This window comes from Pelobates fuscus, chromosome 5, assembly GCF_036172605.1.
Source record: "Pelobates fuscus isolate aPelFus1 chromosome 5, aPelFus1.pri, whole genome shotgun sequence".
Classification (NCBI taxonomy): Eukaryota; Metazoa; Chordata; class Amphibia; order Anura; family Pelobatidae; genus Pelobates; species Pelobates fuscus.
In genome coordinates this window covers 231,470,057-231,482,656 of record NC_086321.1, presented here as the reverse complement: position 1 = coordinate 231,482,656, position 12,600 = coordinate 231,470,057, and the positions used below count along the sequence as shown (strand labels likewise).

Here is a 12,600-nt window from a genome sequence, read left to right as displayed (position 1 = left end):
GCCATTGGAGTGAGGAATTGATGAGTACAGAGACTCGATGTCTAAACTACAGAGTTTAGCCTGAGGTGGTACCTCAAGATTAGCTAGAAGGGCGAACTACTTGAGTTTATACTCACACACAATTATTTCACGTTTAAGAACAAATTTTACCACCAAATTAGGGGAACTGCGATGGGGACAGCTTGTGCCCCATCGTATGCCAACCTCCACTTAGGCTGGTGGGAGGAACATCTATCCCAACACACTGGGATCTCCCAATATCTCCCCTTGATTTACCTGTGGCGTCGCTATATAGATGACGTCCTAATTGTGTGGTTGGGTAGCTCTGAGGACTTCAATGAGTTTGTTCAGATTCTCAATATAAATGGGGAAAATTTACGATTTACAAATGAGTTTGGGGGCTCTAGCCTAAATTTCTTAGACCTTACAATCTCCATTACGTCTGGTAATAGGATAGACACTACCCTCTATCGCAAACCATCTGCGTCCAACAATCTCCTGAGATGGGACAGTTTCCACCCAACATCACTGAAAAGGGGTATTCCCACTGGACAGTACCTCAGGATCAGACGCAACTGTAGTACGATCGATGAATTTAAGATTAAGGCAAGAACTCTAAGGGAACATTTCAGGGCAAAAGGATATCCCAATAGATGCCTTAAACGAGCATATAAGAGAGCCCTAGATTCAGACCGTGAGAATTTGATCCGTGAGAACATCCAGAAACCATCTGAGGAACCCAAGGGGACGATACGTTTGATTGCCACCTATGACGCAGGGTGGGACAATATCAAAAATTCCCTTGGTCGTTTCTGGCCTCTATTAACAAGCGATGTACACCTTCAGGAGGTACTAGCCCCGAATGTTACCATCACTGCTCGCAGAGGTAAGAACCTACGAGACCTCTTAGCCCCAAGCCATTTGAAAACTGCACTATCGCCGAGAACATGGCTCCAAACCCCCTTAGTGGGGACTTTCGGCTGCGGAAGATGCATTTCCTGCGAATTTATAAAAAAAGACTCTAAGAAAGTAAAAGACAGTCTAGAAAAGGTGGAGTTTAATATAACCTCCTTCTTTAATTGTAATACAGCAGGCATCGTGTACCTCCTAACCTGTGAGTGCAATATGAAATACGTGGGCAAGACATTCCGCCCTTTTAAAAAACGGATCCAGGAGCATATCAGATCATGTAAGAACTTGACTGATACCCCCATCTCAAGACATATCCGCGAACACCACAATAGCAACCCAAAAGGGCTACGATTCTGCGGTCTGGAATTAGTCAAAAGAAACCCCAGACGAGGAAATTATGATAAATTTCTTAGACAGAGGGAATGTTTCTGGATCTACCAACTCAAGACTCTAAGCCCTCAAGGCCTGAATGAAGGGTTCTCCTTTTCCCCCTTCCTCTAACAATGTATATAATACGTAGAATTTCTTTGATAATAACCTCTTGTACTTTTGGCATAACTCTGGAAGTGGTGAATTATTGTCACTAAATATCGTTGTAAATATCTTTGGTTATGTACCTTTATATTTATTTTTCTCGATAAATATCCTAAGTTTTTGCAATATTCCCTGTACCTTGTGGTACTGCTTTTCGAAATGGTGATCCATTTTTCACCAAATATCTCTGTAAATATTTGTAAATAGCGGATTGAGATGTCAAACATATGTGTAAATACTCAATAAGACCTTTGTCTGATTAACAAGCACATAACCTGCTTCATAAAGTAGAGAGTACTTTTATTATTATTCTTACGAAATATGATTATAACTACTATGTAATCAGGAACCTTTTGGACAAACTCTTTCCAATAAATCACGATTTTCTGCCATCTAATGCATAATACACCTCGGTAGGTGTTTACAGCTCATTGCCCATATTTGTTAATATGTACACCTTTAATTCTTTAATAAATACAGCAGTTGGCTCCCCCCCCTTTTTTCCAGTACAGTAATTCGTTTTGTTCTCCTTTTAGGGGCACATTATACACCCCACTGTCCCCCTCTCCTAGACCCATTTAAGGCTAAGAGACTCTGTTCAGCGTTTTCACAAAGCACAGACTGGTTCAGTCTGATGCTATCTTCACCTTTACGTTCTGAACAGTCTGGGACACCAGGGGTTAATATGAACAGTCAGGGACACTAGGGGTTAATGCGAGTCACCGCTGGATGCAGCGATCTTGCTCGCTGTTAGATGCCCTTCCCGGACTCACTATCCTATGAGACCAGATCGGACGTTAGCTCCTCCCCTCTCTGCTCCGTGGCGGCCTTTGATTGGTCGCATGACGTAGGAGAGGCGTGACTAGCCCGTTTAAAGTCCGGCGGGGTCCAGGTATGCCTTTGCTTTTGATAAAGGCGCCACATAGCGCCGAAACGCGCGTTAAGCAAGGACGCCAGATTTTAGGCTGCACTAATCTATGATGCCACTTCTAGGCTCTTAGTTAGCCGTTTTACTTTATTTCATTTAGTTTTTCGTTTCACGTTTGGGGTTTTTCCTCTCATGGGTTTGGGGAATAGGATGGATTGTCTAGTCAGTCCTTATTTGGCATGATCGATTTCTAAGCAGATTTACCACTAGACAGGGGATTTATGAGACAGGAGATTTAGGGACTCTACAAGCCTGTTCACCTAAGGCGAACCTCTTAATTCTAAGCTAACTTAATTTAACTCTCACTTTATAGCCACTTTCTATAAGGGTGGCTTCCAAGGTACTACTAACTGGTTGCCCATACTAGTCACTCTGTACAAAGGTGGTCTTTAGGGCACGAGTAGCTGACTGTTATACACTTCGGACAGGTATAAGGAACCTGGCACTCCTTTACCAAGAGTTTAATTTAATTTAATTTAATTTAAACCTTCAATATGTATATATTTCCTCGATTTGGAGTTGCCTTCTTTGCCTGACCATACTATACGGTTTTGTTGTCTACTATATTTACCAGTTAGTTTGTCTACTATTGCCACTGTGGCCATAAGTATATGCTTCTCAGTTGTTAGACTGTATGCACTCTAGATTAAGAGTTAACTGGCTTATTAACATATTATTAATCTAGGGTTGCCTCATCTATCTGACCCGACTGTTTGTGGGATAGCATGTTTAAGTATACAGCTTAGATTAGAGGCTCACTATAGACGTATTTAACTTTGAGACATAAAACATCGTGTCTCATACACTATCTCAGGGTTGCCCCCATTACTGGCAGCACCTGTTCTTTTCAGTTGCACTCTACCTATAAGTAGATATCCCGTACTGTCTCTGTCTCCACTACCTTGAGGAGCAACTCTCTACCTGAGAACTGGGATTATCCCTATATTATCCGTATTATCTTTACACCAGAAAGTTGCTCAAAGCTCTCCTGTATTTATCTGCACAATAACATCTAGACTCCATCTACAACCTAGACCCACAGAGGGTAGCACTGTATTTCCCAGTTTTTATTCTCGTCTGTTTACCTCTATGTAATGATTTATTAAAGTTTTTTTGTTTTATTCAAACATATTTTTTCTATGGTTCACCATGGCAAATGAGCTATATACTATTTTGTATGGGCACACCTCTGGTTAACGTGGGTTGGAGGTTGGATTCATTCTCCTCTCCAGCAACCTTTAACTATTGGGGATTTTCTTCTTATTTATCGCTTTGGGTTATGCCCATCTTGTTGCCCATCTAGTCCTAATTTTTGTGTCTTTAGGATTGGACTTTTGTCTAACCCTTCAGCCACCTTTCCTCTATGCAATTTAACTGTTAATGTCAGAATACTGTTCAGTTTTCCAGCAATAAAACATATATATTTGTATTCAGAAATGTCTCACGAGGGGGGGGCGGAGCCTGACCACGGAGGTGAACGGACGCACATGCCTGGAGCTCCGTGCTCACAATAGCAAAAACGACTGAAGCCCGGCGTGAATTTGGCAGAAACTCGCCCACAAATACCCACCAGGTCAGCCTGAATACCATGGGGCGAAAGACCAAAAGACCAAACCCGCACCGGGACTTACCATTGAGGACATGTGGAGACAGGCGCATGGCGCCAACGGGCCCAAAATGGCCGCACTTTCCGGCGGTTGCTCGGACTTGTTGTCCGGCGACGCTGAAGAAGACTACCCACTCATACCCACACCGGCCCCCTCACAAAGATGCACCAAATCAGAGTCGGATACCTCACCTGTGACCATATCGGTCCAAAAAGAATTGCTGGCAGACCTGCAAAGGAATATCTCAGCGGACATCACAGCAGTACGCAGTGATCTGCAGGGACTGGCAGGCCGCATTGGAGCCCTAGAGGGAGCATCCCAAACGAATACCCAACACATCACCCAGCTTCATCAAGCCGTACAAACCCTGCAGCAACAGAATCTGCTACATGAACGCCGTTTTGCGGCCCTAGAGGACTCACGGCGAAGAAATAATCTTAAACTAAGAGGGGTCTCAGAAAGCATCCCCGACACGGAACTACCACATTTTCTGCGACGCATGCTGGCGGCTATAATGCCACAGAGGCAGGGAAAAGCTATTACATTGGAAAGATTCTTTCGAATCCCTAAACCCAACAAAGCACCCACCACAGCCCCCAGGGACTTGATCATTACCTTTCAAAACGGCAAGGACAAGGCAGCGGTCCTCACGGCGTTACAAGACAAATCACCCCTTCATATTGAAAATATGGCGATCTTATTCTATGCCGACTTGTCAAGCGGCACGCTAGCCTGGAGACGAACGCTACGACCACTCACCTCCTTACTCCAACAACATGGAACTCGCTACCGCTGGCACCAATCTCGCATCCTAAAGGTCCAACGAGAAAACGAAACGTACCTCATCCAGGACCTCCAGAGCGCGACGACATTATTACGAGACATGGGCTTGTCCATGGACTCATTGATACACCAGGGGCCCAACACTGCGACCTCTCCACCCCATACCTGGGATCCGGCAAGAACCGCCACCTTTATCCCACAGGGACGAACACCTGACTCCTATGCGGCAGTCACTACTTGAAAAGAGACTCAAGTGACCCACAGGACTATTTAATAATTTCATAGTTTCATAGTTAGTACTTATGGTTTCACTAACCTCTGCTCTCTCTTTGTTCATGTAGACTATATTACACTTGCAGATACATCACTCCATTTTCCATTCTTCAGACGTCCTACCTAATCAGATATGGCATACATAACTGTCGTCTCACCCCCCCGACCACCACCGGTTTCACAGGCACACACGAGCACCCCCGCACAGTATCTCGCCTGGCACGACCCCACACTAACCCACTAACAACCTTGTTATAATGGCCGAGCCGGCTCATACCCTCATCTGACCCTGACTACAACCCGGCCTCCCGAACCATAGGGCTATACATAGCCACACAGGGCTAATTACGAGTAGCCTTCAGTGGTATTATTCTCCTAAACGTTGCGCCAGAGTTTTATAGCATGCGCCTGATTTTAGGCAATACGTATGTACGCACACCAGCCACTAGGTTCTAAAGCGATTGACTAGCCCCAGTTCGATTGCTACCCTAAGGTCCAATTGCACTAGGCTACTCACAGTACTAGCGAGGTACAGCCTGTCTGAATAGCGATGATTAATTACTGCCTAAGCAGATCTATCCAAACAACTGTTTGCATTAGCATTTGAAATCTGTAGCGACGCCGCCTTAGGGTATGGGACAGCCCTAATATTGTTAATTGTTCCGTGTTTTCCTTTTTTTTAAATGTTTATTTCCTACAGTACAGCATATATAAGAGTAGCGTAACCCGCAAAAGCTTTTACGACACCACAACGACACTAGTAAAATTGAACTAGTTTTGTTAAACGAGTGTTGTTTTATAGACATGTCATATGTTTAAGTTTATCATACCATAACCGCACACATCAGAGTGTCTCACAGATGCCGCTTCAAACATACACTTAAAGGACCACTCTAGGCACCCAGACCACTTCAGCTTAATGAAGTGGTCTGGGTGCCAGGTCCTTCTAGGGTTAACCCATTTTTTCATAAACATAGCAGTTTCAGAGAAACTGCTATGTTTGTGAATGGGTTAAGCCTTCCCCTATTTCCTCTAGTGGCTGTCTCACTGACAGCCGCTAGAGGCGCTTGTGTGATTCTCACTGTGAAAATCACAGTGAGAGCACGCAAGCGTCCATAGGAAAGCATTATGAATGCTTTCCTATGTGACCGGCTGAATGCGCGCGCAGCTCTTGCCGCGCGTGCGCATTCAGCCGACGGGGAGGAGAAGAGGAGGATCGGAGGAGGAGAGCTCTCCGCCCACCGCTGTAAAAAGGTAAGTTTTTACCCCTTTCCAGAGCCGGGCGGGAGTGGGACCCTGAGGGTGGGGGCACCCTCAGGGCACTCTAGTGCCAGGAAAACGAGTATGTTTTCCTGGCACTAGAGTGGTCCTTTAAACTCATCGAACTTGCATGTATCACTTGTGCCCTGGCTATTTTAACAATGTGTGCAGTTACCTTTTGTATTTTACCTTAACAAAAATGTGCAGACACAGCAAAATGAAGCAAAGTAAGCACTCTTAAGATGTAATTTCTGATGTAATCTGTTTCGTTGTGAATTTTGCATGTTCCTGCACTCGTTATTGTGCCGATGCAGGATGTTATGTTCACTCACGCACAACAAAAATAAAGAATTAAAAAAAAAAAAAAGAAATGTCTCACGAGTAAAACAGTACCCCCCCATGTATAGGTTTTATGGGGTTTTGGAAAGTTACAGGGTCAAATATACGGCTTGTCCATTATTTTATTTTCTGCATAGAAATTTGACAGATTGGTTTGAGTGGCCTAGGTTGCCATTGAGACCGTATGGCCAGGGCCGGACTGGGGATACAAAGCAGTCCTGGAAAAAAAATATATGCCAGCCCCATAAGTCAATGCGCCATATATTGTCGCATGTAATATGTAAGGCTATGTCTTGCCACCCCAGATGATTGAGTAAATAAATATATATATATATATATATATATATATATATATATATATAGCTTTTTCTAATATAAAATATTGGTCCTTTCATAGTAGGACCAAAGTTTAATTATACAGTAATCATACTCACATGCAGACACAGACAATCTCACTGACACACACAAGTTCATTGATACACAGCCTCATAGACAAACAATCTCACTGATATACATAAGCTCATTGACATAAAAACACAAGCTCACTCAGTAGCAGACACACACACACATGCAAGCAAGCAAGCTCACTAGCAGGCGCGCACACATACACACACACACACACAGCTTAATGTAGTGGTTCTGGTGTCTATAGCCTGTTCCTGCAGGCTTTTCAATGTAAACACTGACTTTTCAGAGAAAAGGCAGTGTTTACATTGCTTCCAAGTGAAACCTCTAGTGACAGCCACTCAGACGGTCACTAGAGGTGTTTCCTGGGTCAGTGCTGCACAGTGTGCAGCACCTACATTCAGGTCCTCCACGCTCTGGAGACGCTGAAGGTTCCCCATAGAGATACATTGATTCAATGCATCTCTATGAGGAGATGCTGATTGGTGTAACGTTTTGCAGCCAATCCTATGGCAAGCTTGATGATCCCAGCCATAGAGGCAGGGCCAGTCGAGGGGAGACCAGCATGGCGTAAAAAAAAAAAAAAGGTGAGTAAAAACACTAGTTTTAAAACACACACAGACACACACATACACCATGACAGACACACACACACCACGACAGACAGACCATGACACAGACAGACACACACTCCATGATACAGACACAAACACAACGTGACAGACACAAACACACACATCATGACAGACACACACCATGACACACGCCATGACACACAGACACACGCCATGACACACAGACACACGCCATGGCACAGACACCCACACCATGGCACAGACACCCACACCATGGCACAGACACCCACACCATGGCACAGACACCCACACCATGGCACAGACACCCACACCATGGCACAGACACCCACACCATGGCACAGACACCCACACCATGGCACACAGACACCCACACCATGACACACAGACACCCACACCATGACACACAGACACCCACACCATGACACACAGACACCCACACCATGACACACAGACACCCACACCATGACACACAGACACCCACACCATGACACACAGACAGACCATGACACACACAGACACCATGACAGACACACACACCACGACAGACACACACATACCCACCATGACACAGACAGACACACACACACACATACACAACATGGCACAGACACCCACACCATGACACAGACACCCACACCATGACACAGACACCCACACCATGACACAGACAGACCATGACACACACACACAGACACCATGACAGACACACACACCACGACAGACACACACATACCATGACAGACAGACCATGACACAGACAGACACACACACTCCATGATACAGACACAAACACAACGTGACACAGACACAAACACACACATCATGACAGACACACGCCATGGCACAGACACCCACACCATGGCACAGACACCCACACCATGGCACAGACACCCACACCATGACACACAGACAGACACACACACACACCCACCATGACACAGACAGACACACACACATACACACCATGACACAGACAGACACCTACCATGACACACACAGATCATGCCACATACACACCATGACACACACACACACACACCCATGACACAGACAGACACACACACACACAATGACACAGACAGACACACACCATGACACAGACAGACACATACCATGACACACACAGATCATGCCACATACACACACACACACACCATGACACACAGACACACACACACACACACACCATGAAACAGACAGACACACACATACACACCATGACACAGACAGACACATACCATGACACACACAGACCATGCCACATACACACACACACAATGACACACAGACACACATACACACCATGACACAGACACATACCATGCCACAGACAGACCATGACACAGACAGACACATACCATGACACACACACACACTGACAGCATAACACATATTACCTGTGGGTGACCGGCCAGGGGGGTCATGCAGGGCAGAGAGCTGGGTGTGATGGCGGCCGCTGGAGGAGCAGGGATCGCGGCCGCTGGAGGAGCAGGGATGGCGGCCGCTGGAGGAGCAGGGATGGCGGCCGCCCTCGCGCGCTACTGAATGAGACCGGGGCCCCGGTCTCATTCAGTAGCGCGCTGGGAAGCAGATAGAGCACAGCTTCCCCTGCGGCCACCAGAACAGTTCCTCCAGCGGCCGCCAGCACACCCACATGTCTGCCAAATTTCCCGGTAACCCGGTGGGCCAGTCCGGCCCTGCGTATGGCAGCCCAGAAATGAAAATTACCCCCATCATGGCATACCATTTGAAAAAGTAGACATCCCAGGGTATTCAAAATGGGGTATGCCCAGTCTTTTGTAGTAGCCACTTGGGCACAAACCCTAGCCAAAGTTAGCGTTTGTTTAGTTTTTTTGCATTTTTCACATAAAATCTGTACTTTCACTGATAATATTATTGTTAGTATATAGTTTACTGCCCTGAAACACTCCTAGTTCTGCTCAGTGATGTCTCACGAGCGCCACGGTACCCCCCATGTATAGGTTTTACGGGGTTTTGGAAAGTTTCAGGGTCATATATACGGCTTATCCATTTAAGCTTTTTCACCTTGAAATTTGTCAGATTAGTTTGCAGTGTCAAGGCTGCCTTTGAGACCGTATGGCAGCCAAGAAATGAAAATTACCCCCATCATGGCACACCATTTGAAAAAGTAGACATCCCAGGGTATTCAAAATGGGGTATGCCCAGTCTTTTGTAGTAGCCACTTGGGCACAAACCCTAGCCAAAGTTAGCGTTTGTTTAGTTTTTTTGCATTTTTCACATAAAATCTGTACTTTCACTGATAATATTATTGTTAGTATATAGTTTACTGCCCTGAAACACTCCTAGTTCTGCTCAGTGATGTCTCACGAGCGCCACGGTACCCCCCATGTATAGGTTTTACGGGGTTTTGGAAAGTTTCAGGGTCATATATACGGCTTATCCATTTAAGCTTTTTCACCTTGAAATTTGATTAGTTTGCAGTGTCAAGGCTGCCTTTGAGACCGTATGGCAGCCAAGAAATGAAAATTACCCCCATCATGGCACACCATTTGAAAAAGTAGACATCCCAGGGTATTCAAAATGGGGTATGCCCAGTCTTTTGTAGTAGCCACTTGGGCACAAACCCTAGCCAAAGTTAGCGTTTGTTTAGTTTTTTTGCATTTTTCACATAAAATCTGTACTTTCACTGATAATATTATTGTTAGTATATAGTTTACTGCCCTGAAACACTCCTAGTTCTGCTCAGTGATGTCTCACGAGCGCCACGGTACCCCCCATGTATAGGTTTTATGGTGTTTTGGAAAGTTACACGGTCATATATACGGCTTATCCATTTAGGCTTTATTGCATTGAAATTTGGCAAAGTGATTTTCTGGGCCTATATCGCAGTTGAGAGAGCATGGCAGCCTGGGTAATAACATTTCCACTATTATGGCATACCATTTTCAAAAGTAGGCAAACGTAGGTAAGAAATGGTGCATTGCAAGATGTTTGGTCTAACCACTTTATCAGAAATGAAGGGCCCACATAGCGGTTATAGCTTTATTTGTGCTTTTTCACACACATGAACTAAATTTTCACAGGACATTTCATATTCCTGATATGAGTTAACGCAACAAAGCTTCACTATTTGTATTTAACATTGTCTCCTGAATGTAACAGTACCCCCATGTACTAGATTTTATGTTTTGGGGGGGAAGTCACGGGGACAAAAATATGAGATGTCCTTTTCAAAGTTGCCAATTTGACAAAGTGATTTTCTGGGTCTATCTCACCTTTGAGAGAGCATGGCAGCCTGGAGATGCTGGGGGGAGATAAGAGGAGATGCTGGGGTATAGAAGAGGAGAGCGGGAGGAGATGCTGGGGGAGCAGGGGAGAGGAAGAGGAGAATCTGGGGAGAGGAAAAGGAGAATCTGGGGAGAGGAAAAGGAGAATCTGGGGAGAGGAAAAGGAGAATCTGGGGGGAGGAAAAGGAGAATCTGGGGGGAGGAAAAGGAGAATCTGGGGGGAGGAAAAGGAGAATCTGGGGGGAGGAAAAGGAGAATCTGGGGGGAGGAAAAAGAGAATCTGGGGAAGAAGAGAAGAGGAGAAGCTGGGGGAGAGAAGAGGAAAGGAGGAGGAGCTGCTGGGGGAGAAGGGGAGAGGAAGAGGAGAATCTGGGGGAGAGGAAGAGGAGAATCTGGGGGAGAGGAAGAGATGCTGGGGGAAGAGGAGAATGAGAGGAATAGGGGAATCTGGGGGAGAGGAAGAGCAGAATCTGGGGAGAGGAAGAGGAGGAGATTCTGGGGAGAATGGGAGAGAAGGAGGAAGAGATGCTGTGTAGGAGAAGGGGAGAGGAAGAGGAGAATTTGGGGGAGAGGAGGAGGAGATGCTGGGGGGAGAGAAGAGGAGAATTAGTTCGGACAACTGTACGAGTTGTTTTTTCTAAACTTAAACATCAGAATTCAGGTTTAATTGCGGTGTTGGCACTTTGAGGGAAAAAGTATGTATGTAAATGTATTGCGGCTTGGGCACTCTGGCTCAAAAATGTTCGCCATCACTGGTATATTACAATTTACAGATTATATTAAGTTATAAAAGGTAATTGAGTTTCTTTAAGTAATAAAAGGGAACATTTGGTTTCAGGTTGTTTCTCTGGTTGCCAAGTAACCCACTATGCTTCTGATTAAACATTTTTTAATTGTGTGAACAAATATTCTTTAAAAAGTAAATAAGAAAAAAGATAAACCAACCTCCCTTCCATTTATAAAATGTCAGTTTTACAATTGTATAATAGAATGGGGGACTTTAATACCAAGCAAGTACAAGAAACATGCTTGACAGTGAAAGGGTAAAATATTGTAGGAAATTCTCATCTTCTCCCTCCAATCAGTCCTTGGTACATTTAATTCTAAGAGGCAATTTACCTGATCAAGCCCCTTCGGTTTTATAATTTGCAATTTTCTAGTCTGAGCTGCTAAAGAGACCTTATGTTCACATATGCCCTAGGGATCTAAAAACTGGAAAAACGGATCCAAGTGTGCATACATCCGGCAAGTTGCAAGATTTGTAGACTTGCTTGTACAGAATAACTGTAAAGTATTTTGAAAATCATTTTTTGTACTTTTTCTACAAACTGATAGTTTATGATTTCTCTCCGCAGGGATTTGAACCTTAATATCCATCCTGGCCAGCACATGCATCAAATAAGGTCAAGTCCACTTAAATGCACTATCCCCATGACAGGTTGAAGAAGAAGAAGAAAAAAAAAAAAAGATAGCTTTAGTGCATTGGTTTAGACAGCTCATCCTATCAAAAATGCTACACCTGGAGGATATTTCTTGATTAAATTGTTCCCTCATTTTTACACATCTCAACAGCATAAACTAAGACTCTCTTGCATATTGTATATTTGCAAAGGAAGATGGATAAATAAATACCAAATACACTGCTCAAAAAAAATAAAGGGGCCAGAGAGGCTACCAGAGGCTAGCACATACCA

The 12,600-nt window shown here is 44.7% G+C and overlaps 1 protein-coding gene across 3 annotated transcripts in view; it reads right to left on the bottom strand.

Annotated features, from left to right (window-relative positions):
* KDM4C (lysine demethylase 4C) overlaps nucleotides 1-12,600 on the bottom strand; it is a 585,611-nt gene that overhangs the window by 468,950 nt on the left and 104,061 nt on the right. The window lies entirely within an intron of this gene.